The sequence below is a fragment of the Ranitomeya variabilis genome, chromosome 3, assembly GCF_051348905.1.
Source record: "Ranitomeya variabilis isolate aRanVar5 chromosome 3, aRanVar5.hap1, whole genome shotgun sequence".
Lineage (NCBI taxonomy): Eukaryota > Metazoa > Chordata > Amphibia > Anura > Dendrobatidae > Ranitomeya > Ranitomeya variabilis.
This window is the reverse complement of record NC_135234.1, coordinates 41,059,931-41,086,784: the sequence shown is the minus strand read 5'-3', so window position 1 is coordinate 41,086,784 and position 26,854 is coordinate 41,059,931. Positions and strand designations below refer to the sequence as shown.

The 26,854-nt window shown below is 43.0% G+C and overlaps 1 long non-coding RNA gene across 1 annotated transcript in view; it reads right to left on the bottom strand.

The window, feature by feature from the left end:
* Window positions 1–491: 491 nt before the first annotated feature.
* Window positions 492–26,854, bottom strand: part of LOC143817932 (uncharacterized) — a 39,299-nt gene continuing 12,936 nt past the window's right edge. Inside the window, exons 2-3 of the long non-coding RNA XR_013224212.1 lie at window positions 1,523–1,678; window positions 492–589 (exon numbers count right to left, since the gene is read on the bottom strand). This is a non-coding gene — a long non-coding RNA (uncharacterized LOC143817932). The remainder of the gene's footprint in view (window positions 590–1,522; window positions 1,679–26,854) is intronic.

Below are 26,854 nucleotides of genomic sequence, written 5' to 3'. Positions count from 1 at the left end.
ACCTAGAGGAAATTCACACAAACACGGGGAGAACATGCAAACTCTTTGCAGATGTTGTCCTTGGTGGGATTTGAACCCAGGGCTCCAGCACTGCAAGGCTGCAGTGCTAACCACTGAGCCACCATGTTGCCCAAATCACTTAAAATTCCTCTACTTGGACAACCCCGTCTTATATGCTGTAATCACCCAAGTTAAATGAATAAAGTAAATACTCACCTCCCGCACCACCACCATTCCAGCAATGTTGGCCGGCACTTACATAACATTGTTACATCAAATAAGCCCTGCAGTTAGTCATTGGCCACTGATGGGCTGCTTTGCTTACACTTTCATGAGATGAAACGCAGACATCTGGGGGAGGTGTGGGCACTGCAGCCAAATAATTGTTGAGTGCATTGATTTGTGGGAATCCCATTTATTGGTCAGGTTAGTAGTGTCCGGCTGCTGGACGAGAGGCTCAAAGTATCTCTTACCTTCTGGAGTGCCCGGCTTGGCTATTGATTTGTTGATGGTGCAGCGTCATCTTTGTGGCAAACTACAATGATGGTGGCATGATTGTGTTGGCTGGTGAAAAGCCTTCCTCGGGATCCTGGAAATAAAGAGATTCACAAGCCTCACGTTAAGCTGTCAGAGCTGAAGGACCAGTGTCCCAGGAATTTACCAGGGACAAAAATATATCACTGCCAGCAGTGGCGTTCAAGGAAATCATAGGACCCCATATCAAAAGTTCTAATTGCACCTCCTTTATACTTATTTGGTTGGGTTGGGGTTTCCAACTTTTAAAAACCAGGATAATTATATGTTATGTGGCCAGTATTTAGTAATTATATATAATTGCCCCCATTGAAACCCCTCAGTGTTCTCACCACATTTCTGACAATTTTAGAGTGTGATGCTCCTGAATGATCTTACCCACACACACTGAATTTGGTATTCCATAGTGAATCCCCCTACAGTTCCACACAAAACAAAAAAGTATAGAACGTGATTATTTAAAACTGCCGCCAACACCGTATAATAGCCCTACAGCATGAAACACTTTAAGTGCCCCACTATAATATGATACGCTTATAGTACCACACACAGTGAGTATCATGGCCCTTAAACAGCATGATGGGCAGTCAGTATGAAGCCCTCACAATCCCTTAGCTTGGTATGAGGGTCCCACAACCCACCACACAGAATGAAGGTCCCCACAGTCCGCAACTCAATATGAGGTCTTACAGTATGATTGGCCCTCACCAGCCTTCATTCAGTGTGATTGACCCCCCAAAAGTCCTCTATTCAGTATAATTCCCCCTGCCACAAGCTCTTTATTCAGTAAGATTGGCCCATCATAATCCCCCACTCAGTATTATGACACCCACCAGCATCTCATTCAGTGTGATTGGCCCCCAGCAGCCCCCCATTCAGTATGATTGGCCCCCACCAGTCTCCTATTCAGTATAATTACCTCCCACAATCCCCCCATTTAGTATTATGGCCCTCATAATGACTGATATCAAGAAAAAAGACTACTCACTTCACTCTATTACCCTGGAGCATTGCTCTGATCTAAGTGTCAGTGTGATTGATGAGGCTTCAACACGGCAGGTCCAATGTTGTGGTGATGTCATCGTTTCCACATTGAACAGAGTCTCAGGCTAAGTTGCAAAGTCTATCCAATAGTATCCATGTCCTGCGGATGCAGATACCACTGAAATTGTGATGACGGGGGGGCGCGTAGGAGCTGGTGCCTGGTTGACAAGTGATGCAAGCCCCCACCAACCCAAGCGATTCCCAAGCACCGTTACGGCAGGTGGCACTATGATGACAAAGACCACACCAATCATGATTTTAGACATGTGAGCTTCAACATGATATCTTCAACTCGGGACATCTCTCCACAATGCAGAGTAGGGAGTAAGGAAGAGTCTCTCCCACTCTTATAGGTCCTTCCAGTCCATGTATTGCATGGTTGACTATTCGCTTATAAGATTACATTTACCTTGCAGTGGCCAATGAAAATGTATGGCCAGCTAGTGCTTCCTCTGGTGGTATTAATCAATAACTCAAGGTTGGATGAGCTGTACCAAAGTAGATCAGTTGATCAATCTTACGAATCTGTAGTGAACATGGTAAATTTTGATTAAACAACCACAGCAATACTCAGTGTGGATCAGCACCACCTGAAATATCTAAAAGAAGAGAGATCACAACCAACAAAAAAAGTTGACCTCTGTAACTCAAACATATGCTGCTGACATACTGAAATTTTGTTTGGTTTCCTAGATCTAACATTTCACATTCACCTTTCATGGCTTTCTTTTAGCAGCACATGGTTGTAATCAACTATGAGAATTTTGGCATATTTTAAGTCTATTTTTTATATAACTTAGCAAAAGAAAGTTGAAAAAAAATGATTTCATATAAACCTTTAGTTATTTTGTCCTCGTTGATTGGTTACAGTCCTTGTATTGAGATGTTTACAACCCAAGAACAGGTCCAGAGTGAGGACCCCACCTACCAAAGTGAATTTTTCATTGCCTTTCAAAATTTCTCACCATACAATAGATAGAGATCACACATAGGTTTACAACGTATAAAAGAAAGTTATAACACATACCCCAATAGAGGTAGGAAACAAAAATGCATCTGTTCTAACTTAAATATAGATTTTCCGTGACATAACCTGTATCTCGTTACAAGAAACTGGATAACACAGATGAACAAATTTGGTGCTGCCCAATCTTTCTTCACAGCGCATGACTTTACATGTTATTTTTTGGCAAACGATTGAAACGATCACGTTACAAGTAATGAAAGTCTTGAGATTGAAACAAGCATGTTGCACACAAGAGCGTAAAGCGGAGATTGGAGTTTAATGGAATGGGTTGAGATGAAATAGTTTCAACTAATAAAAAATATGTTTACAAAGATTGATTTTGTCCTTATTTGATACCATTTTGAGAATTTCTTTGAATTTTTTTTTTACTTATTTTTGATATTTTCTTCTGATTTTGTAGGATTTATTGAGATCAGAAGCACACTGAAGGATTTGTTTCTAGTGTGAGGCAGTGAGGGTAGTCATATGCTAGGATCGTTATGTATTCCCCAGGAAGCGCATAGAGGTATATTGAACCCGCTACAGCGTATAGTAATCACAGCTACACCTGTGGTTACAATGTAAAATAAGTACGGATCTGGTCAAACTATTTGACCAAGTCAGAATTTAGGAAACCCAGACATGGGCTTTTATTTTTGGAGAGATTTGCAGGTTTTGTAGTGGGGTGAATCTCTCCATCCACTCTGGGTTTTGGGAGTAGCCCATGTCCACAATTCACATGTAAACTAGGAGTTTAGGTTTGGGTGTGTCAGTGTTTTGTTTGCAAGCGGCAGAGCAAGAGGCTCCATGCAATACAGGCCTGTATGAGGTGTAATAAACAGCCAAAGAAAACAAAGCTTCTGATGCACCCAAGAGTACACGGAGGTGCAGTCGCCCACGGTAATGATGATGATTCATCGGACTGTTTGGACAACCCAGCTGCGATCTGGAGGATAACGTTTACCTTACTATGTGGGTTTTTGGAAATAAAGCCATTTTATGTTAAACTTTCTTGCTTCACTGCCTCTCTATCACTTGACTAGCTATTTTTTTTTTGTATTTTGTGCATATTTTATGTACTGTCATTATGGCAATGTCCTCCAAAGTCCATATTTTAGAGTATCAAGGTAGCAGACCACATAATATAGTAAGGAAATATGCTGTTCACAGAGGGAAAGTGTAGGGACTCTAGTGCCACCAACTCCCTTCCTTTATAAAGAGACTACTTGTTTACTACATTTTCAGGGGAGCATTGCATGGCCTATATGTCTCTCTATGCCTACTTTGAACTTGTTCTTTAAAGGGGTGATGTGATGTAGTCCTAAATCTCTAATGTAATAATCTCATTGCTTTTCTACTACACTTTAATTAAAAATTTCCTACAATTCCATCTCCAATCTCTCAAACTGCTTTATTTCTTTATTAACTACTTACTGTTTGATGATATATTACATTTGCATGCTGGAATACTCATTAGAAAAAAAAGGACCAGCATATCTAAACTAGTGTGAGTAGGCGCCAACCAAAAAAAGCATATAAGCAACAAATAGTAAGGTTGCACCATAATATAAAAAGGATTACTCTAGAACATTTAAACTGCTTTGCTGCCATAGGAAGTAAGAAAAAAAAGGAAAAGCGCTATATAATGTACACATGAAATATTTATCTGCAAACTTGTTATGAAAAAAAGGTACTTCGCACATAGATTGGCCAATATATGTGAGCCCAATTGCCATATCAAGACATCCTTCGTAAATTGGGTCCCTATCCTGAAATGTCACCTCTCCTGGGCAAAAAAGCCTACAATTTATGGGGCAGGAATAGACCAGCTAACTACTTAAAATCATCTGTGGCTGATGGGAGTGGGAATGCACATGTCCAAAAAGCTATGATTCGCTAGAAAAAAGGACCAGCACATCTAAACTAGTGTGAATAGGTGCCAACCAAAAAAAGCAGATAAGCAACAAATAGTAAGCTTGCACAATAATATACAAAGAAGGATTGAAACTGCATTGCTTCCATAGTAAATAGGAAATAATAGGAAAAAGCTCTATATAATGTACATATGTATCTACAAAATTGCTATGAAAAAAGGAAGGTACTTTGCGCATAGATTGGCCAATACATGTGACCATATGTAGACCATGAAGAAGAAAAAGCAGAGATTAGCCCTACCCTAAAAACAATGTCACTTTTGGGGGTGGGGATAATGTCTGCTTTTCCTGCTCGACTGATTATCTTCATAAAATGTGCAGTGACTTTGCACTCTCTTATCAACGCATCACTTCTCATCAAATGCAAAGAGGGAGCGCACTGTCACTGCATTAAAAGAATATCACACAGTGACAATATCCTACTGAGCTTACATCAGAATTGACAACCGACACATGCTCAGTAGAGCAAAAACTAGTCCAACCCCTGAAACAGAGATCACTAGTGTTGAGCGATACCGTCCGATACTTGAAAGTATCGGTATCGGAAAGTATCGGCCGATACCGGCAAAGTATCGGATCCAATCCGATACCGATACCCGATACCAATACAAGTCAATGGGACTCAAGTATCGGACGGTATTCCTGATGGTTCCCAGGGTCTGAAGGAGAGGAAACTCTCCTTCAGGCCCTGGGAACCATATTAATGTGTAAAATAAAGAATTAAAATAAAAAATATCGCTATACTCACCTGTCCGACGCAGCCGGGACCTCAGCGAGGGAACCGGCAGCGTTGTTTGTTTAAAATTCGCGCTTTTACTTGGTTACGTGAAGTCCCGGCTTGTGATTGGTCAGGGCGGCCATGTTGCCGGGACGCGGACCAATCACAGCAAGCCGTGACGAAATTACGTCACGGCTTGCTGTGATTGGTCCGCGTCCCGGCAACATGGCCGCCATTAACCAATCACAAGCCGTGACATCACGGGAGGCTGGACATGCGCGTATTTTGAAAAGCGCGCGTGTCCAGCCTCCAGTGACGTCCCGGCTTGTGATTGGTTAATGGCGGCCATGTTGCCGGGGCGTCACTGGAGGCTGGACACGCGCGCTTTTCAAAATACGCGCATGTCCAGCCTCCCGTGACGTCCCGGCTTGTGATTGGTTAATGGCGGCCATGTTGCCGGGACGTCACTGGAGGCTGGACACGCGCGCTTTTCAAAATACGCGCATGTCCAGCCTCCCGTGACGTCCCGGCTTGTGATTGGTTAATGGCGGCCATGTTGCCGGGACGTCACTGGAGGCTGGACACGCGCGCTTTTCAAAATACGCGCATGTCCAGCCTCCCGTGACGTCCCGGCTTGTGATTGGTTAATGGCGGCCATGTTGCCGGGACGTCACTGGAGGCTGGACACGCGCGCTTTTCAAAATACGCGCATGTCCAGCCTCCCGTGACGTCACGGCTTGTGATTGGTTAATGGCGGCCATGTTGCCGGGACGCGGACCAATCACAGCAAGCCGTGACGTAATTTCGTCACGGCTTGCTGTGATTGGTCCGCGTCCCGGCAACATGGCCGCCCTGACCAATCACAAGCCGGGACTTCACGTAACCAAGTAAAAGCGCGAAATGAAATTTAAACAAACAACGCTGCCGGTTCCCTCGCTGAGTTCCCGGCTGCGTCGGACAGGTGAGTATAGCGATATTTTTTATTTTAATTCTCTTTTTTACACATTATTACATTAATGTTGTTGCGATACCCGATACCCGATACCACAAAAGTATCGGATCTCGGTATCGGAAATTCCGATACAGCAAGTATCGGCCGATACCCGATACTTGCAGTATCGGAATGCTCAACACTAGAGATCACCGATGATGCTTCATGTCAGGTTGATGACAGAGACTACGGCAGAAATCACAGCCTCTGCCCCCGATGACCCTTTATTTGGGAGTCCCAGCATGCACTAGGAATTCTCAAGCGAAGGGTCATCAAACAGGAAGTAGATACAAAAATAAATAAAGCAGTTGGAGTAGAGAAGGAAAAATAGGGACTTATTAAAAAAAATATATATTAAAAAAAGATTAGATTTAGGGTTAAATAGGTTAGTTTTGGACCACCCCTTTAAAGCAGATATTACACTAACATGATAAAATAAGCTTTACTCACCACCCCACAAACTCTAGTGCAGGTTAATCTGGTGATTTTTGGTTGGTCAGGAAGTTGAGGGATTTTTTTTCATTCACCTGTCTGCTGATACCCCTGCCTGGCTGCAATAGCAAAGCCGATCAGGTAACCTAATGATATGTATATATAGATATATGCCACATATGAAAGGGTCTTTTTAAACTTTTTTTTAGAGAATAGAGAATAAAAGCAAAAAAAATCATGCTTACGTTACTAATCCTTCCTGCTCCATTCTAGTACTTCCTAGTAGGCTTACATAGACTATAACATAACATAAGTACAATGTATATTACACTCCAGCATTTATATTCCTCATATAAAGTTCAGATTGTCTCCAAGGCCAGGGTGATGCTCACTGAATGATTTCCAGTCAGTAACCGGTGACACTTGCAGAGGGATGGCTTCATCCCTGACAGTTGATTTTGAGATTTATCAAATTTCAATGACAACTTTGTCAAGTCATCTGGACAGATACATGTATCCGTTATCAGAAGGAAAGAAAAATTGCAAAAAGTAAATGTATTTTAGGTAGAAGGACATTTCTATCATAAAAGATAAAATAAGGTTGGCCTGCAAGCAAAACATGATAGAACTGGTGGAATATTCTGCTCCTTTCCATACATTGCGTTTATAAATAAAAGATGTCTAATGTCACTCTCACAAGGTAATGTCTTCTTGCATTGCGGCAGATAGGATTTTCTTCATCTGGGGGAAATATCTGGTTGTACGGCTGTATCTACTGTAAGTGCCTGGATCTGAGAAAAAATAACTTGTGCGTTTTCCCAGCTAAATCAATGAAATTACTGAAATATTTTTAAAACTGACTTATTAATGGGGATTAGTGTGAATAAGTCCACTTTCTGTATATTTGTTTCGCTATATGGCATCTTTAGAAATTTGGTAAATGTTCCTGTGAAGAATATTGGAGATTGCCATGCCATGAAATTCTATCATTTGTATGCTATTTGGTATGGGATTATGGAAACCCCCTTCCTTTGTGCAGCTGTAACAGGACACCTAGCTCAGCAGGTCCAACCTTCTCAGCTTAGCTCGTATCCAAACCATGCGGTCAAACTGCTTTGTTCAGATATAATTAGATTTAAAGATTTAATAAGGAGAATATGGACTTGTTGTGCCTCCTATCCACACACTGGTTACATTTTCGAGATCTCTGGAATGGGCATACCAGTGTCTCGATTCATTCTAGCACCCCAAGATAGGGAATTACTTAAAATGTCTATTAGGAGCAAGGAAGCAAAATTGTGTTTGGTCTCAAAGTGCAGCAAGGGCCCATCTAGCTCTGATAGCGCCAAAACCAACTCCCCAGGACCATCCATAAAAATTTTATGACCCATCTTAGATTTTGGAGTTTTTAGCTGCTGGAGTCAAGAAGAGGGCATTTTAATTCAGCCCACAGGGCAGGAGGGCAGTGACACAAAGGGGTTAAATGCTGCTCGCGTATATGTAAGGTTCTAGGAGGTACGCGGGATGCAGTGACGGACGGAAGGCAGAGCAAGGGTTAACAGGTTTCTTTACAGGGGAATACTCCACACAAGGAAGTGAAGAGTTAAACAGTATAAATGGCAAAATGAAGTACAACCGTTCAAATAGCAGTTCAGTGGCAAGCGTACTAAGAAGTCTCAAAACTACAGGTCCTGCTATGAATGCAATAGCACTGGCAGCGGCGGGCGCATTGTCTTTTCCTGAATGATGCTGTAGTCTATGATCCGTCTCCTGGCGGCAGTGGTCGGTCTCCGGTACCTTCCATTGCCCCTAGTCCATATACTGCAGTGACTAACGGAGGTACGGGCCACAGTCATGTATTAGCCCAGCGAGGCTCCTAAACTATCTTCAATGGAAAAGTCATGTCACAAATCTCAGGGCAACTATCTGCTGCCAACGTCAGGGCGCAAGTATCAGTATGCGGCATCTCTTGGGCAGCGCTTGTGATGTATTCACGGTCACGTAGTGTACAGCACCTGGTTCTGTGACAGTCACTGGACACACACTGCACGTCTTGCTCTCCCTGGTCACTGCTACTGGCGGGTGACGGCAGACCCTGGTCTGCATGGCACTAGTGCTCCCAGGACAGAGCACTCCTCTGTGGCTGCTGCAACACCCAGCTTGGCTCTGCTCTGTGGGCACGGCTCTGCACTGCTCTGGACAGCTCTGCTCTCGCTGGCTCTGCTCAGCACGGCTCTGCTCCACACGGTTCTGCTCTGCATGGCTCTCTCTGCAGGCAACAGGGGCTCCTTCTATACTGCCCATCGCCACGGCGGTACTCTCTGGTGGGGGAAGCAGAGCACGCTGCTCACCGCTCTTCACGCTGCTCTCTGTGCTGCCCTCCGCACTGCTCTGTGGTGTCACCAGACTCCCGTGCTTTGTGCGCTTTTTCCTCTTATCCCTCTGTTGCTGCACACCCTTTTTTTAGCTCTCCCTGCCCCCCTTCATCAGGATGGAGGTCCGGCTCACTCAGCCTTCCCTCTGACAGAAAGGGAAGGTCTACCCCCTTCAAGCTTCCTCCCGGGAACAGAGGATGGAGCCTTTCTAGTTCCGGACCCGGCATGCAGGTACCCGCAGTCCGGTCGACCTCCCTACATACAGACTAGCCAATTGCTTTTTCTCTGGAGAGGTCGCAGCGACACATCGTGTAGGCAGAAGTCACGAAACACAGGGGAATACCAGCCTCCCATGCGGCAGCTGCTACCCCACAAGCAGGTTCTTTCATCTAACTGGTAACTGACTTTTATATTCTACATACATTATTCTACCACTATTGTATTTGAAATCAATCAAAAAGAACAACCGGAAGCATAAATGCCAATAAAAATATCAATATTTTATTATTCACAAAAAATAAATAAAAACAAGTCTCATAGTAGCCAGTAGGAATACATGTGACAGAATACTACTGTCTGCATACAGGAATATGCCACAAAATCAAGTGATACATACACACATGCCTAAAGTAGCAAAAAAATATACAATTGTTCAAATTATCTGTATATGATCCATATTGTTACAGTGAACCATGACAGGAAGGGTTAATCCCATAGAGTACGGTATATAGCAAATATGCTTACAATCAAAAGGAAACCCTATCTAGTTAAACAGGACATATAGCTTATTGCACCACTGGTAAAAGGTGCATGATGGTGCATCACTGATGAAAAGTGCATATAGTGCATATATATGGCATGAAAGTGAATAAGGGCATATTACCTAAGTACGCAGCTCAGTACAGGAACCCGCGTTTCGCGGTATGCTTCGTCCAGGGGGATAGTCACCAAATGACGAAGCATACCGCAAAACGCGCATCAGGGTTCCTGTACTGAGCTGCGTACTTAGATAATATGCCCTTATTCACTTTCATGCCATATATATGCACTATATGCACTTTTCATCTAATTGTTCCACTCCTGGTTTTGACTTACAAATACTGATGTAAAATACTGACCAAATACTGCTAGTGTGACGGCAGCCTAAAAGACACCTGTCCACAACCTCAAACATTCACATCCAAACTCCACTATGTTGAAGACCAAAGAGCTGTCGAAGGACTCCAGAAACAAAATTGTAGCCCTGCACCAGGCTGGGAAGACTGAATATGCAAAAGGCAAGCAGCTTGGTGTGATTAAATCAACTGTTGGAGCAATAATAGCAAAATGGAAGACATACAAGACCACTGGTAATTAGTGTTGAGCATTCCGATACTGCAAATATCGGGTATCGGCCGATATTCGCTGTATCGGAATTCCGATACCGAGTTCTGATATTTTTGTGATATCGGAAATAGGAATCGGAAGTTCATATAAGTTCCCAGGCGTGTGCGGTGCGTATGGTTCCCAGGGTCTGGAGGAGAGGAGACTCTCCTTCAGGCCCTGGGATCCATATTCATGTAAAAAATAAAGAATAAAAACAAAAAATATGGATATACTCACCCCTCCGACTGACCCTGGACCTCAGCAGTGCAACCGGCAGCCTCCGTTCCTAAGAATGCAGTGAGTGTAGGACCTGCAATGATGTCGCGGTCTTGTGATTGGTCGCGTGACCGCTCATGTGACTGCGACGTCATCGAAGGTCCTTCACTCACTGCATTCTTAGGAACGGAGGCAGACGCTTGCACCGGTGAGAGCCGGGGTCTGTCGGAGGGGTGAGTATATCCATATTTTTTATCTTTATTCTTTACATGAATATGGATCCCAAGGCCTGAAGGAGAGTTTCCTCTCCTTCAGACCCTGAGAACCATCCAGGATAGCTTCCGATATTTGTGTCCCATTGACTTGTATTGGTATCGGGTATTGGTATCGGCGATATCCAATATTTTTTGGATATCGGCCGATCCAATCCGATACCGATACTTTTGAATATCGGAAGGTATCGCTCAACACTACTGATAATCTATCTCGATCTGGGGCTCCACAGAAGATCTCACCCCGTGGGGTCAAAATGATCACAAGAACATCAAGCAAAAATCCCAGAACCACACGGGGGGACCTAGTGAATGACCTGCATATAGCTGGAACCACTGTTTCAAAAGCTACCATCAGTAACACACTACGCCTTCAGGGACTCAGATCCTGCAGTGCCAGATGTGTCCCCCTGCTTAAGCCCGTACATGTCCAGACTCATCTGAAGTTTGCTAGAGAGCATTTGGATTATCCAGAAGAGTATTAGGAGAATGTCATATGGTCTGATGAAACCAAAGTATAGTTGTTTGGTAGAAACAAAACAAGTCATGTTTGGAGGAGACAGAATGCTGAGTTGCATCCAAAGAACACCATACCTACAGTGAAGAATGGGGGTGGCAACATCATGCTTTGGGGCTGTTTCTCTGCAAAGGGACCAAGACGACTGATCTTTGTACATGAAAGAATGAATGGGGCCATGTGTTGGGCGCCAGGATTCTCCTGCTGCATAGGGTAGATCTCAAGCCTTGCCTGCATCTGTGGTCTCCCATCCAGCTTTGGCCACTGCGGGTGCTGCTGAGCATAAATATCAGTCCCATCATCATTATCAGGCTATTGCTATTTGTCTGGTTACTGCTGGCTCTTCAGCCAAGCCTATGGTAACCAGTGGTAGGCAGCTATGAGCGAATATTCTGGAGACTAAGTCCAGAAATCACCCTACAGAGCATGCTCGTGATGTGGTGACGTCTCATTGGCGGTCGGTCGCCAGCTCCTCTGGTGATGTGGCAGCGCCAGATTGACCCACGTGCAAGGTCCTGTCTGACTGGACATGAACTGAACATATAAAAGGGTCTCAGAGGAGCACGCGGCCACGCTAGTGTCAACAATGTTACATGTGTGTATCAGTCATTGCAACAGCGTGGTCTATGTCAGTATGTGCTCAGGGTCGGTGGTAAGCCATTAGAATTCCGACACCTCCAGAGAGGAGTTTCAGTGAATTCAGGGCTGGTGTTTTGCCATTAGAATTCCGGCACCTCTAGAGAGTAATTGGCTGAGTGTTTTGGCTGGCTGAGTGACCGTTTGCTATTTTTTCCATGTGTGAGTTTCGATATCCTGTGAGGTTAACTGGGTTCATGTTTAGCGCATACCTGCTCTGTTACTGTGTGCGAGTGACACAGCTCTACGGCAGGGCATCTTTTCTGTTACTGTGTGTGAGTGACACAGCTCTATTGCAGAGCATCTATTGTGACACAAGTGACACAGCCTCATGTGCTGTTAAATGAGTCACGTGTAACTCAGTGCGAGATAGCTATTGCTCGCTGTGTGTTCTGTTGTGAACTATAGTTCTTGGCTCCCTCTTGTGGTCATTAGTGGTATGGCACTTGGAGTGTCTTTCCCCAGGTTGGCACTCACCTGCTTCGTTTGGCCTGGGTGTGCCTATATAAACTTCCTGGATACTCTGTATTGTGCCTGGATTCGTTGTTATCAGACCTTGTCTGTTTTCTCCTGTCTCCTGGTCTCCTGATTTTGCAAGATAAGCTAAGTCCTGCTTTCTTATTTTTATGCATTTGAATTTCCCTTATTTTGTTCCAGCTTTGTTTAAAATGTGATTCCTGATTTTTGCTGGAAGCTCAAGGGGGGCTGTTATCCTCCCCCCACACCGTTAGTCGATGCGGGGGTTCTTGGATATTCAGCGTGGATATTTTGTAGGGTTTTTTGCTGACCGTATAAGTCATCTTTCTATTTTCTGCTATTAGTCAGTGGGCCTCTCTTTGCTAAATCTAGTTCATTCTTACGTTTGTCATTTCTTCTTACCTCACCGTTATTATTTGTTGGGGGCTTGTATTATAACTTTGGGGTCCTTTCTCTTGAGGCAAGAGAGGTCTTATTTTCTCTGAAAGGGTTAGTTAGTTCTCCGGCTGGCGTGAGACGTCTAGAACCAACGTAGGTATGTTCCCCGGCTGCTGCTAATTGTTTGTGCAAGGATCAGGTATACGGTCAGTCAAGTTACCACTTCCCTATGAGCTGTTTTTTTTGTGTTTGCAGACTTAGCTGGTACTCCTGAGATCCTCTGCCATTAGGATCATAACAGTGTTCCACCATTGTTCATAGTAGCTGCAGTTTAACATCTCTACATGGTAGACCCCAGGTTGTGATTGCACTTTATCATGATATTTATTCAGTGCAATCCGCCAACCCTAACACCATGTATTGTGAGATTTTGAGTGCAAACCTCCTTCCATCAGTAAGGGCATTGAAGATGAAACATGGATGGGTCTTTCAGCATGATAATGATCCAATGCACACTGCCAGGGCAACGAAGGAGTGGCTTCATAAGAAGCATATGAAGGTCCTCGAGTGGCCTAGCCAGTCTCCAGATCATAACCCCATAGAAAACCTTTTGAGGGAGTAGAAAGTATGTGTTGCCCAGTGAAAGGCCCAAAACATCACTGCTCTAGAGGAGATCTGCTGGAGGAATTGGCCAACATACCACCAACAGTGTGTGCCAACCTTGTGAAGACTGTGTCATTGCCAACAAAGGATATATAACAAAATATTGAGATGAACTTTTATTAATGTCCAAATACTTATTTTCCACCATAATTTGCAAAATACAGTAAATCTTGCCAAATCAGACAAGGTGATTTTCCGGATTTGTTTTCTCATTTTGACTCTCATAGTTGTGGTCTACCTATGATGTCAATTACAGGCCTCTCTCATCTTTTTAAGTCTGAGAACTTGTACAATTGGTGGCTGACTAAATACTTTTTTCCCCACTGTATCTGACCATTGTATATGTATAACCATTATGTATATAGTGTATTGTCTCATGTGCCCTTATGGCGATTAAATATATAATTTAAACTTAGGCAGCTCTTTTAGCTCGAACCACGAATCCTCACATCTGCATTCTCGGTTTAATTTACCATGCTATCGGGGCTGGTTTCTGGCCCAATAAAATCCCGTTAATGGACCGGGCTTATATCTAAAGAGGAACTGGTGGCAGTCCTACCAGGCTGCCCAGTTATTGTTTCCCTTGTGCTAGTGAAAGGGGCCTCCCAGCCTGTTAGCGTTGTTGGCGAGTATGCGTGAACCACATATTCTCACTCCCCGTGTCTGCATGAACGCATATGGACATGGGGTGTCTGTGTAAAACTGTACCAAGCTCACCTTACGTGTCACCATGGGGTGCAGGACATCACGTTGGTGCGAGGAGACCGCACTATGTGATCCTTCTGATATAATGGTGATGTCAGGTGGGGTGGCGAGGTGTGAGTTCATCACAGTTCCCATATATAAAGTCATGCAATAGAAGGTTTTGTGTGAAGAATTTTTATGTATGGTCACCACTAAATATTTTTATTTTTTTGATACACTGTTCTGAAATGTTTATGTAATATCTTTTTTACTCACTTAGGCCTCCTTCACACATTCTGGTGATTCCAGTACTGGAAAAAACAGTGGCAGGGAGGTCCATGGTCCATGTCCATATGCCATCCATGTGCCAGTGTGACACCATCCATGTGGCATACGTTTGTACATATGTACGGGTCTGTGTGTATTATCCATGTGCCGTCTGTGTGCTCCACCATTTCGACAAGTACTGTAGTAGAATACAAATAATGTAGTAAGAATATAAATGATGATTAGGTGTTAGATGTGCAAAGACAGAGATCAAAAGATAGATAAAATATGTGAATGAGATATATAATCAGTGATTTGCTTGTGTAGGTTTCTGAATTTGTATTTAGCACAACAATAAATGATGAGCTGATTATTAGGACCAGCTCACATAAAGTGAGCTGGTCTTAATAGTCTGGGAAGGCGTCAATCTCCATGGAGCTTCCCAGTCTATTAATATCAGCTCACAGATGTCTGCTTAGCCTTTATTGGTATTATAAAAGGGTGACTTAAAAAATGATGTAAGATCCCCTCTATTTTAATAAACAGAAAAGGCTAGTAAACAGCTGTGAGTTGATATTAATAACCTGGGAAGGGCCGTGGATATTTGCCTCTTCCCAGCCTAAGAAAACCAGCCCTCAGCCACCCGAGAAATGGCGCATCCATTACATGCACCAATTCTAGCACTTAGCCTCGGCTTTTCCCGTTTGCCCTGGTGTGGTGTCAATCTGGGTAATGAGGTTAATGTCAGCAGTGTAATGTCCACTGCCTTCAAGCCCTGGGGTTAGTAATGGAGAAGTGTCGATCAGATACCCATCATTTATTTAAAAAAAAATTAATCCACAGGGGTCCAATATAAATCGATAATAAGGAGGTCCCATGAAGATCCCTGACTCTGCTACATTTGGAGGCTGTGTTTGAGGAGTGGGGACATCAGTAACGTGAATGCTCACCATGGCAGCCGGAACGCCCTGAGAGTAGCATGATAACAAGAGGTGAGTGAATATATTCGAAAAACAATTGCCAAGCATAAATTCGGCACAAATATGGCACATTCTGATTTGTGATCGGAAACACAAACAAATTTTAATAAAATCAGTAAAAATTGGTAACATTCAGTAAGAGTGCAGAAAAATATTTGCATTCAGTATATCTTTGTTATACAGGCCTCAGACTGAAACAATTCTTTCTTCTGTGACTAACGTGATACAGTAGGGGAGATCTCATTTTTTAAATTGTTTGGAGCATATCTGTTTTTATACAGGCCTCATCCACACTGAATCAACTCTTTCTTCTGTTACTAATGCGATTCAGCATGCCATATTTTACCTTGGAATTTACTGAAATTCTGAAGTTCACCCGTGTGCAGAGTAAAAAATCAGATTTTGTGTTGCTAATACTGTGCTCCTACCACACTATCTGAGCAACATGACTGGGAAAAAGCGAGGTTGTGGTAGAAGAGCGAATAGGCTTGGTGTTCAAGGTGTACATGGGGTAGGTGGTAATGTTAGTGAAAGCACTAGTGAACCAACAAACTAACGTCCTATACAAACACAATTGACAACTTCTGTTACTGGACGGGCTACTCCCCTACCTTTGTTTGGCAGTCGCACAGCGATGCGCCTTATTGATGAGGGCCAGAAAGAGCATGTGCTCAAGTGGATGGCAAGTGCAGTTTCAATTGGCCTCTCCTCCTCTTCCTCCACCTCAACATCACACACAGTACAGTCCACAGAGGTGGCACCCCAATTACCCTTGCTTCCCCCTGCGTCTCAACTTTCCAACCACCCAACTGACTGTAAGGAATCACAGATGGGTGAATCTGCAGAGCTGTTCACACATTCTGTGCTATGGGCATCAGAAGTGTACTCCAAAGATTCACAGAGTCAAAAGGAGGAAATTATCTCCACTGATGCCCAAATTTTTTTTGAGCCTGAATCTGGGGTAGGATGAAGTACAGTCCAAGCAGCATCCCAACCCTCGTCACGAACATTAACCCCCAGGGGGAGGTGATCCTGATGAGACATAGATATCTGAGGCTCATGTGGACTGTACTATACAGTCAGGGCAGGAAGAGGAGGAGGGTGAATCATAGTGTGAGAAATAGGATAAAGGTACCTTCACACTAAGCGACGCTGCAGCGATACAGACAACAATGCCGATCGCTGCAGCGTCGCTGTTTGGTCGCTGGAGAGCTGTCACACAGACCGCTCTCCAGCGACCAACGACGCCGAGGTCCCCGGGTCACCAGGGTAAACATCGGGTTGCTAAGCGCAGGGCCGCGCTTAGTAACCCGATGTTTACCCTGGTTACCACCGTAAAAGTAAAAATAGTACATACTCACCTGTGCGTCCCCCGGCGTCCGCTTCCTGCACTGACTGTGAGTGCCAGCCCTAACAGCAGAGCGGTGACGTCACCGCTGTGCTGTGCTTTCACTTTCCGGTCCCGGCGCTCAGTCAGACTCAGTGGCTGCAGGAAGTGGACGCCGGGGGACGCGCAGGTGAGTATGTACTGTTTGTTTTTTTTACTTTTACGCTGGTAACCAGGGTAAACATCGGGTTACTAAGCACGGCCCTGCGCTTAGCAACCCGATGTTTACCCTGGTTACCTGCGTAAAACATCGCTGGTATCGTTGCTTTTGGTGTCAAACCTGACGATAAACGCCGGTCTGACGACCAAATAAAGTTCTGAACTTTCTTTAACGACCAGCGACATCACAGCAGGATCCTGATCGCTGCTGCGTGTCAAACTAAACGATATCGCTAGCCAGGACGCTGCAACGTCACGGATCGCTAGCGATATCGTCTAGTGTGAAGGTACCTTAACACAGAGGATGATGATAAGGTAGCAGATCCCACTTAGCGTGAACACAGAGGCATTCAGCTAAGTAGGTCATCTGAGGAGATGGAGGAGGAGGAAGATGAGTGATGCAACCATGATGAGCAGTGCATCCTCAGCCACAACTGTAGCCGTGGCCAGCAGCATTCATGGGTCTGCAACTTGCAGGGGCGGCAAGGATTGCCCAGCCTTGGCTTTTTTGACACCGTGTGAAAAAACTGAAAAATGTGCACCATCATTGAATACAATGGGTGTGCATGTGTAAAAAAAAAAACTGACTTGTGATGGGGGCTTTATATAGCACCATTAATTCCACAGGGTTTTACTGACACCATCATCACTCCATTGGGGCTCACAACCTAAATTCCCTATTCAGTATGTATTTAGTGTATTGGAGGAAACCGAAGAACCCAAACAAACATGGGAGGAACATACAGACTCCTTGACCCCAGCTCTGCAAGGCAACAGTGCTAACAAGTGAGCCATCCTGCTGCCCAAGGTGGCTCAGTGTCTACATGTTGCCACCCATGTGTTTTAATTTAAGTTGCCTCTCATCAAGGGGTTTCACAAAATGTTGCAGTAGCGTTTGTTTCATGATACACTGGAGTCCTTACATGTTCTGTGCACTTTCAGACAAATTGATCTGTTTTAATGGATAACGAGATAAATAGGCAATATACAAAAAATGTATTTAAAAATGAGCACTTCATAGTTTGGGCAGCTAGTTGTCTCCCTTCTGTGTAATGTCCTGTCTACTGTCTTTTGTCAGGTGTACTCTGTACCTAGCAGCAGAGACACCAAGAAGAAATACAAAAATAGAATGTGAGGACATGTCTTTGTCTTTCCCTTCCTGTTCTCCTGTCAGTTAGGCTGGATAGAGAAATAACAGAAAAGAGAGCTTTCAGTCCGATGCTGGCAGATCATTGGAAATACATGTTGGGAAATGGAGAAAGTTCCAGCACCTATATTGCTGACAGAATGCTGTCTAAAAGAAAAGTCCAACTAAAAAAAAGTGAATGGCTAGTTACAGAACATGAGAACAATTCCTGGACATATTTTCAATTTTGATTTGGTGTGGGTAATGAGGCCAGAAATTCAATTTTTTTGTGAAAGAACAAGTGTGCTGATTGAAAATACATGGAAATATAAGAGTGGGCAAAAATGCACCACATCCTATTCATAAAATGGGTGCCTGACCCGAGTTAAAGCTGTGACCATCAACGGTGACATTTTGGAACATTTTGGAGGTCCAATCCCAGCCTAAGGCCAGGTGCAGATGACCTTGCCGATTATGCAAATGACACTCTAATCAAACTCTCATCACAGTTTGATCCAAGTATGAGCATAATGTGATCCAATTCTCTTGGATGAGGAGAAGATGGAGATTTTTTTTCCTCCATCTTCTTCATTGTTTCAGTAAATTGGACTGCACTCAAAAGTCATTCAAGTGTTTCCACGGACCCATTGTCTTGCATGGCTGAGTGCGATATGATAATTGGATCGAACCTGGGCATGCAGGGATTTTTTTCCTTGGACAGTCACTTTCCAAGGAAAAAAAATCAAACATATGCACGGCCCCATATACTAACAGCCAAGTGCGATCCATTGTATTGTCAGATTGCACAGCAAATATGCTCTTCTGAACCTGACCTAATAGCTGTCCTTAATTTCCATCCTTGGCATGGGATATCGCTTTGGCAGTGGGGTGTTGCTGATGGTTAAAGATGCTGGTAAACAGTTAGCCCCTCCAAAATCATCAATGTCTGTCTTGGTCAAGCACTTATATTGTATATGAGACATATTTGACAACGAACGCTAGAGAATATTGTCATATGTGTTTTATTCAGACTGTGTCAACATCCCTTGATAAGTGGATTTGAAACGCGTGTCGGGGTTGGGGAATGCCTGACAAGCCCTTGGTCATTGCTTTGCATCTCCTCAGGTAATATAATTTCACTTTTGAATCAATCCTGCCAAGCTATTTGTTCCCTTTATGCACTGTTACATTATCAGGAGAAACATTTGTGGCTGCTACTATGCAAATGCACCTTATGTATGTATTAGTCCAGGGATATATATTTCTAGCAGTCATATACATGTATCTTTAGGACTTAGCCTATATACTTACTTCCTGTAATAAATATTTTGAGGGTTAACATAGGGCTTCATTCATCTTAGTTACCTGTTTTTTTCAATTGTACTTTCTGGCTGGTCTTCATGGACTTCATTGTCAGTCCTTCACCCAAATTGTGAGGCACCTTTGCTATTGATTTTTTAAACTTCATTGCCATTATGTTTGTTCAATAAAAATTGGGTTTTACAATATTTTAAGTGTGTTTTGTTACCTATCCTCCGCCATAGTTGTGAATTGGTACGGCTTGCTAAGCTGATTTAATTGTCTATACTGTATGTTACACTCTATGTTGTGTTCTGGATCTTACCTGTATGATTAATAATGTCAACGTACCCAATGATGTGACATCATGATGGTAAGATGAGTCTCTATGCAATATGAGCTTAGATACACTGACTCTTCAACAAAATATCTCTAATATTGTGATGCAATTTTGGCATCAATGCCCTTGTTATAAGCAATGATATCACTGCCCATAATTCAGATATGTTCAGGATCTAACACGATCTGACACTTAAAAGGATCTCTATTCTTTGATGAAAATTGCCCGCCTTGTATCAAACAATAATACTCTCGCACAGAGAGCGATATTGATCTGGATTTCTACTGGAACATTTTATTCAATCACAAAATTGTACAGTAAATGATGATTTTCTGTGGAATTACAGAGTGTTCAGTCATTATGACATTACGGAATATCTATGATGGCTTTCTGACCACGGCACAAGGACATTTTAGAAATTGAAACTAATAGGTTTTCGAAAATCACTATTGTATTTTCCCATAAAAATACATCCAGGCCCATGTTGTGTGCGTACATGAAAAAGTAAGAGCTCACAAAAAGAAAGTTGTCAAAAATGGGCTCGTGATATCATCAGAGTCTCTCATAGTGCAGCCTCAAGGCTTTGACTTGCAACATCAAGTGATTTCATCTGTAGCCAGAAATGGTCCCAACAGTCAATTTTCCAGGACTGTCTTGAATTGTTGGAAACAATGGAGGTAACTATAGAAAAAGGATTATGAAAAATGTTTTTTCACATTTTATGGCATTTTAGCAAGTCTCCATTTAAAAGGTGAATCAATGTCACTGACTGCAATTCTGCTGCTCCACGTCAACAGAGCAGTACTTCCTCTTCTGGTTTGCTCTGTAGACAAGGTGTGACTGCTTACGTCATGCTCATCGGCAGCCAGCTCCCCGTAGTTAGGCAGCAAGTAGCTGGATGTCAGTCAGCAAGGCATTTGCAGTGACGCTGTTACGGTTCCACCCCTCAGGGTCTCTGGGATGCAGTGACTGACAGCTCAGCCATCCAATCCAGTACAGGGGCATGCTGAAGCTGTCAGTACTTTGATTGACAGCTTGGCCATCCAATCTGGTACAAGGGAAAGCTGAGCTGTCAGTGTGTTGATTGACAGCTCAACTATCCAATCTGAGTCTGGGAGGCACTGGCTGTCTCCAAGTGTTCATTATTCCAGGTAATTGCCATGCTAATTAACTGAGCTGTTTCTCCCAGATCTCTGCCAGACGTACATTCAGCTAAGTGAGGTTTGTGCTCCCTGTGCCTTGAGTTCTATATGCTTGATCTTTCATTGCCTGACCTTGGACTTCATTCTGACCATCCATCTGTTTAACCCCTTCAGCTCTGATCCTTTTTCCTCCTGGTATTCTGACCTTGGAATGTTACCTGACCACACTTTTGTCTCTTCCTTCTATTCATGACGTACTCTCCTGGCTCCTGACCTTGGACTCCTTGAAGTGACTAGAGTCACAGACACCCCCCGTCAACAGAGCAGAGCAGAAGAAAAGCCACTGCTCTGTCGATATGTCAGGAGAAGCCACTGAATTACTGGCAGAAATGGTCTGTGACCACTGTGCGCTGGCAGAGATTAGCACCGGGCCCAAGAATAAGTTAGTAACTAACTGCCTGTTAGCTCTTTGGTTCATAGTAAAAAAATAAATAGTTCCAGATAACCCCTTTAAAAGTACCTATAGTTATTGTGTTCTTTTTAATTGATTGGCTTTTGCAGCTTTTCTTTTCTCCAGGCTCAGAAATGTTAAATCATCTTGCACATCCCAGTAGGTTATTTCCAAATGTATTCCCTATCGTAATCTTCTTGAGACTTCCTTAATTGACAAGGGATGACATCTTTCCCATTGCTATAGAAGTTATTCATCTGCATTGCATTAATTAAAGGGGTTCTGGATTCCCTTCAGAGGGAACCTGTCACTTCAAAAGCCGCTATTAACCTGTATATATAGGGTTAATCTGCAAGTTAATGGCATTCTGAGCCTGCCCGGTGCCCACACTTAGCGGAAAGGAACTTTATTCCTACCGACAGTGTTCGGTATTCAACACGGGGGCGGTGCCAGTACGGGTTCATTCACCACTCTGTGTATAGTGAGCGGCAGCTATAACCACACCCCCAGCACTGACTGACAGCCAGCGCTAATGATAACCAAGCTGTCAGTCAGTGACGGGGTTGCAGTTACATCTGTCGCTTTCTATACAAAGAGCAGCGACTGAACTCATGCCACCAGATTAACCTCATATCTGCAGGTAAATACTGTAGTGTTTTTTCACATGACAGGTTCCTTTTGAGAAAGAGTAACTGTCTTTTCGCACAGAAACTTTAGAAACTGATGGTCTCACTCCCCTTTTATTCCACAACATAAAACCGTTTTTAGTGCACATACCAGTCTGAAATGTCCAGAAACTATATTGATAGTCACGCACTGTAACTTTTCATCCATTCTTCTTGAGTGAGTGTTTGTTTAGTTAGCATTCTGCCAGCACTAGAAGTGCCGGAACTACCCTTTCATAATTTTTCAGCCTTTCTTGGTCCTGCCATTGTTCAATGACTTAAACTGAAAGCTGTGTATGATCTTTGCCTATATATATTGAAAGTGTAGCCTCAGGGCAGTTGAGTATGATATAACCATATTGATAAAGTGTGTACACCTTGTTTCACATTTAACACAGCCTGAGAGCGAAGTATACAAATGAACCAATATATGTTTTGTTTCGAGAGCTATAATTAAAGTTGATCACTGATCTGGAAATTGTCTTATACTATGCACAGTGCAAAATATATTGGCTTACTCCTTTGTTTGTTACTCTTTTGTTTGTTGCAGAGTGCAAAATTCATTGGCTTATTCTTTTTTTTTTATACTGTTTGGCCGTCAAAGTGACTAGTGCCAGGTAAATGATGTCATCAGCTCTGCTACCGACTAAAATACCGTCTATGCATTTTTATATCTATTTGTATACTTTGGAAATTAATGTGGGAGACACTAGTATTATACATTCATTCCTCATTTGACACATTCTGTCAGGCCAGTGACTGTGTATGGGATTATAATGCCGGTCTTCTGGGCGATGTCTCAGTTAATTAGTAACTGACATCTCGTACGGTACCTCTTGCTGATTAGCGGCGGATTTGTGTTGACAGACAGGTTCTTGCCTGTTATGATATAAATTTAGATGAAAGATTACTTTTTAAATCATGAAAGAAGATGTTTCTAGGAATTGTGAATTTTATTTTTATGCTCATATCATATGCAGGTGAAATACTCCTGTAGTTTATATTTGCATAATTTTGAAAATTAAATTATGGCAATTTCTAGCAGCGATGTATTCAAGGGGTTCTTTAAGAAATAAAAAAATAATAATAAATGAAAAAGTACATTAATAAAAATAAATTAATAAATGTATCTAATTTTTTTATTTTGGCTCGTCTTTTCTAGAAGGGGTAATTCAAAATGGCGTCACATTACTGAACATAAAAGCCCACCCAAACACATAGCAGGATGGTTTGTGTGGATAAAGAAAGCTCTCCTGCCTTCTCTGGCCATTAACTATAAGTCGAGATTGGAGGCAGTATGGGAATATGAAAGCTGAAATAACATCTCTCAACTGAAGCACAGACGGCTAGGTGAGAAGTTGTGGGAGAGAGAGAAGGAGAGACAAGTAAAGATGCAGGCTGTGGTTTTTTTCATTTTCTAACACAGTGTAGTTGAAAGGAGAGACGAGACAAGATGATGGCTATGGTAGATGTTGTTTTCTAATGCTGTGTGTGCTGCTGCTTCAATAAACTCCATTAAAATATGTTGGCTGTGGTACAACATCTCAGCTGAAGCACAGGCAGCTTGGTGGGAAGTTTGTAGAAGGAATGAAACAAGATGCACACTGTGGTAGATGTCATTTTCTAACACAGTGTATGTGCTGCTGCTCAAATATACTTTGTTCAACTAGTTTGGCTGTGAGGTAACATCTCAGCTGAAGCACAGGCAGCTTGGTGGGAAGTTTAGAGGAGGAATGAAACAAGATGCACACTGTGGTAGATGTTGTTTTCTAACAGTGTATGTGCTGCTGCTCAAATATACTTTGTTCAACTAGTTTGGCTGTGAGATAACATCTCAGCTGAAGCACAGGCATCTAGGTGGGAAGTTTAGAGGAGAAATGAAACAAGATGCACACTGTGGTAGATGTCGTTTTCTAACAGTGTATGTGCTGCTGCTCAAATATACTTTGTTCAAGTATTTTGGCTGTGAGATTCCAGCTCAGCTAAATCACAGGCATCTAGGTGGGAAGTTGAGAGGAGAAAGCATGAAAGAAGATGCAGGCTGTAGTGGATGTTGTTGCCTAATATGGTGCATGTGCTGTTGCTTAAATTCACTCCATCAGAGTATTTTGGCTGTGAGATAACATCTCAACTGAAGCACAGGCAGCTTGGTGGAAAGTTGAGAGGAGGAAGGATTAAACAAGATGCATTCTGTAATGGATGTCATTGTCAAACATGGTGTATGTGCTGTTGCTCACATACATGCCGTTAGAGTATTTTGGCTGTGAGATAACTTCTCAACTGAAGCACAGGCAGCTTGGTGGGAAGTTTACAGGAGGAATGAAACAAGATGCACACTGTGGTAGATGTCGTTTTCTAACACAGTGTATGTGCTGCTGCTCAAATATACTTTGCTCAAGTATTTTGGTTGTGAGATAATAGCTCAGCTAAATCACAGGCAGCTAGGTGGGAAGTTGAGAGGACAAAGCATGAAAGAAGATGCAGGCTGTAGTGGATGTCGTTGCCTAACATGGTGCATGTGCTGTTGCTCAAATACACTCCGTCAGAGTATTTTGACTGTGAGATAACTTCTCAACTGCAGCACAGGCAGATTGGTGGAAAGTTGAGAGGAGGAAGCATGAAACAAGATGCAAGAAGTAGTAAAGGAGGAAGGTTGAAACAAGATGCAGCCGTAGTGGACATTGTTTTCTAACACGATGTATATGCTGTTCCAATATACTGTGAGATAACATCTCAGCTGAAGCACAGGCAGCTAGGTGGGAAACTGAGAAGAGGAGAAAAAACTGAGATGCAATGTGTGGGAGATGTCATGCAGATGCTCGAATATATTGGGTTAGAAAATTTTGGATGTGGAAATGTCAGAGGAAATATGTCCTGTGTTATCATAGCCTTAGACCTCACTTTACTGTGATGATGGCACAGAATGAAATAGCGCACTCCTCAGTCTTGACGATAAACTTTTTCTTTATTGAAGCATATTCATGGGTACAGGCGGGTGGATGTGAGCAGAGCGGGTACACAAGACTACAGCTGTTTCGCGCACAAAATGCGCTTCTACAGGTCCAGATAGCCACCGGAACCAGAGGGAGGCAACCTTATAGTCCTGCCCAGACCCAAGCCACCTCCCCCTGCTCACATGCGGCACCGGTAGCGCTAATTACTATGTGACGAGTATTGCCTGCATGGCATTGCCTGACATGATCAATAAGGCGTGGAACACCCCTTCCTGTCCGCACTGACGCCTTATTGATCATGTCAGGCAATGCCATGCAGGCAATACTCGTACATTATCCTTTGCTGGCATAACACGAGTTTATTCGCCACAACAAGGAGGTAATCTAAACCAGCGGCTGTTACAATGCGAGGCCCGATGGATAATGCGTACTAACGCAATGGGCCCTATGGGTCTGAATGAACGCGTGGATATGTCTGTCTTTTTGTAGGCCAGGGACACCCTTTCCTGCCCGCCATACTTTATCTTATGTCCTTGTTCTTATTGATGTTTACATCGTTGTTTGTTCCTCCTTGTTCACGCTGTATTATACTTGATAGGATAAGAGAGTACGTCCAATCACAGTTTCATATTTTAAACTATATTATTATTAATTTTAAGCAATGTCTCACTTTTTGTATTTGTTAAATGTGGAGTTGTCACATAGTAATTAGCGCTACCGGTGCCGCATGTGAGCAGGGGGAGGTGGCTTGGGTCTGGGCAGGACTATAAGGTTGCCTCCCTCTGGTTCCGGTGGCTATCTGGACCTGTAGAAGCGCATTTTGTGCGCGAAACAGCTGTAGTCTTGTGTACCCGCTCTGCTCACATCCACCCGCCTGTACCCATGAATATGCTTCAATAAAGAAAAAGTTTATCGTCAAGACTGAGGAGTGCGCTATTTCATTCTGTGCCATCATCATCGTTTGTGAAACTCTTGGATGCAGCACCCTCATTAAGACGGACTCTATTTGGGACTACGAGTTCCTGCTACTTGGAATAAAAATTCCTAACACGAGGGGTAAGTGCAGCCCAGCAGTGCCAATTTTCTGCTTTCAGACTTTCTTTGCTTGTGGTATTTATATTGACCTCACTTTACTGTATAGTTCCCAATTCTTTTGAATCCACTCCCTATTTTGGCTCAAAACTGTATGTTCAATTCCAAACTCTAAAATGTTATATTCATTCAAAACCTAGTCTTCTAGTTTCTTAATTAGAAAAGTTTCCTAATTAGTTCTTCCTGCTCTGTCAGCATTGTATTCTCTGCTGGAAATAACTACCGCTTGATTGGACTTTCTGAATTACCAGATGCTATATTAAAAAATGTAGCTATTAATATTTATTTATATTTTTATTTTCTAAGTAAAATGCCATAAATCATCCAAATTTTGAAAGAAAACTCCAATTTGGTGCAATTAAGTGTTTAACGATAAGGCACATGATTTCACTAGTCTGACCATTCCAGGCTGGTAAGAGCCATAGTTTATAATGTACAGTAAACACGAGCAGCAGATAATAGCCCTATCCTTCAGCTAAATTGTTCAGAGCACTTCAGCACAAGTATCCGATAAATCGTCTTAATGAGTCAGATCCTAAATGAGGAACAAAAGCCGGCCAAACAGTTAAAAGAAATAACTCCTCTGTTAATCGCACAAGACTTGCCATTTCTGGTATGAATAGCACAGGGGTAGGCATCATTGGGATTCAGCATATAACCTGGCTAGCCATGTGAAATAGATTGGCTGAGAGGCAGACACCTTGGATGGGTGCGCGGACAGGGAGAGCAAATTCTATGTGCCGGATAAAT